The following is a 3,025-nucleotide window of genomic DNA, read 5'->3' on the forward strand; positions in this document are numbered from 1 at the left end:
CATTTAATGAAACATTGTCTGCTTTGGTAAAAGAGTTTGGGATGAAACGGGTTGTTCTTCCAGCCTCCAAATGAAGCTAACGTCTAGCTCATTCATGACCCAGAAACAGTTAAAAATAGCATCGTTAGTATTGACAAATGATGGTAATAACAATAACACATTCTACAAAACAATAACCATGCTAATGATAATGGCATTGTTTCGACTGTTGTTGGTAATGAGGTACAACCTCTTTTGCCAAAAGCTTTCAAGGCCTTTTGCAAACATTTAGCAAGATTTCCCTCCTCTCCAGACCCTCCAGACCACATATGAACAGAGGGTGAAATGGGAGAAGGAGAAAAGAACTGTGCCCCTTTCCAAGCATTGGTGACCCTTGCTGCATGACACCGCCCCAGAGATATTCTGTTCTGTGACCACAGATGGCACAGGTTTCTCCACCCGACCAGCTGTCTCACAATGCATGCTGTTGGACACAGAAGAACTGGGTTGAGAAAGTTTGGATGGCTCAGCTCAAGCCATCAGCAGTTACTGCAAAAAAACCGCTGGAAGGACATATTCCTTACCCCTTTTAACCACTGATGTCTCACCTGAATGGCAAGAGGCCAGAGAAGGTGCATTACAATATCATCCTGGGCATGGTGTGCAAGTAATTCTCACACCCATGGGTGCGATCTCCTTGTAACCAGGTCATCTTTGAACAGAAGGGACAACCCTATATAAAATATTTACTTGGAAAACTGCCACTAATTTTTGTAACACTAAAATGGGGTGGGTTCATTACAAGGGCCACATAAGAATCAAGTCAGTCAATATGGGGAGGAAGAGAAACAAGAGGAGAAGAAAAAAGGAGAAGAAAGGAGGGAAGAAGGAACAGGAAGGTCCACTTGAAACTGGACCTCTTCTATTGCACTCTCCCAAATGCTGCGTACAATAGGCACCTAAAGAATTAAATCCTCTGCTACTCTGTTGTAGCTTCTCACCCTTCCACTTGTCCTCCCATCCTCCAAGGCAATCTTAATGAATTAACTTTCACTGACCTGCTCTGTTCTTACCTCTCCCCCACCCACTCTGTGGCTGTCACCCCTAGGCTATCACTGATTACAATTAAGTGGTGCAAAGTATACGCATTTTTTTCCCTCCTCAAAAACTGAGGTGGGAAAATTATGAAGTAGAGGCAAATATTCAAGTAAATATGACAACACTCCAGGCTAGAGAAGGAAAACTGAGCAGAGATAATTTTAGTAACTTGTCTAAGGCTCATGTACATAGATAATAGTGGCAGTGGTTGAACAAAACTCAGAACACCTTCTGTCCAGCTAGCAATTCTACACTATAAATTTTATTCCCTCCACTGCTCTTTTTCCTTAAGGCCAAGGAAAGGGTCTATTCTGCAATCCATACACAAGCAAACACCCACTGACTTCAATACCCAATCATATTCCCCTTCAGCACTAATTTGAATGAAAAACGAATCAGCCTGACAAGGCTCCCTGTAGCTACATTAGGCAGAAAATATATTTGTTTCCGAGGCCTTCCATTTAGGGTGACATGCTCATCCTTTTATTTGTTTTCTCCAGAGAGATGGTCATCGTCATCTAAGATCCTGAACAATCGTTTTTAATTTAGGTTTTGTGCATAAAATTCAATTATCGATCTATTCCTTCAAGAAAAAAGCAGATGGGTGGTGAAACATAAATGGAATAAATGTTCAAATAGGCCTGGCAGAAGCAGAGCAAGGAGACAAACAAATCCTTAAAATTGTAGCATATCAAAGAATAATTTGTATGGTAACCATGAAAATATGAAGATTTTTCACGCAAGTGACAATATTGCTTTCCCTCTTGTGCTGTATATTGTTCTCATGCCTCATTCTGCCTTTACTCCTTTTTTTACACAGGCTATCATTAGTGAGGATAAATGGTGCTTTTTCTAGCCTCGTGCCCTTGTTATTCCAGAAGTATGAGGAACCCCGGTGAAACCTAGATTGGGCTCCTCCTGTCTTGCCTTTCCAGTGAGTTGGAGGGGGAGAGAGAGAGAGAGAGAGTGTGTGTGTATGTGTGAGATTGTTTCTTGCATTACACACTGTCAATCAAAGTTCTGGGCTGATTGATGCCTGAATGATCAGTGAAACATAATCCCAAAAGATTACTGAAAGAAGAGATGAGCAAAATGTGACCTTAAATAATCACTGCCCGAAAAGAGAAAAATGACACTTGTCAACCTAAGAAAGCCAAGCAATCAATAATAAAATAATGTAGTTCATTAGACTGCTAGTTCTATTTTTCGAGACTATAAATAGTGCAGGGTAACATTGTTTTTGACACAGGATTTTTCTCTTTTTAAGGTAGTAATTTGAAATCCAGAGCTTAGAACAGTGTTTGACACATAGGAATTTGTTAATTAATAATTGCTATTATTAATTAATATTAATTAATAATTAATAATAAGTATTATTATTAATGCTACAAAGCAATTGCTTTGAGTTCTAAGTAATAGCTAGGTAAGAGCCAAGTGTAACTGTCATTAGTTTTCACCTGATTGTTCATGGTGGGAGAGAATGTGCCTCATGGTTAGTGCTTTGAAAAACAAAAGCTCCAGGAACTGAACCTGGTAATAGTCCAATTTACCGCTGTCAAACTCCACTCTCTCAATTTAGTGTTGAAAAAGTGGGAATTAGGTAGCTCATCAAACTAACAGGGATGATTTGGGATTAAATAATTAATGTTTGAGATTGCAAAGTGTTATAATGAAAAGGAAAACGTTACTTATTCCAAAATGCTACCTCCAACATGGATTCAAATTTTCACAGGATCACAATTTCTTTTTCTTTTAACTATGGGAAAACAACAGTTGGATTTCCATTTTTTGAAGAGGCAATTTGAAACACAGAGAGGATGTGATATGTCCAAGGTCCAATCTAGTGGGGACTGAAACCAGAGTTAGTTTCCTTTCCCATCCAGAGTTCCAGAGTTTCTCAAACTGAGACCCAGGGGAGCTATCAAATCATTCAATCATTCATCGTTCA

Source organism: Ornithorhynchus anatinus, chromosome 19, assembly GCF_004115215.2.
Source record: "Ornithorhynchus anatinus isolate Pmale09 chromosome 19, mOrnAna1.pri.v4, whole genome shotgun sequence".
Classification (NCBI taxonomy): domain Eukaryota; kingdom Metazoa; phylum Chordata; class Mammalia; order Monotremata; family Ornithorhynchidae; genus Ornithorhynchus; species Ornithorhynchus anatinus.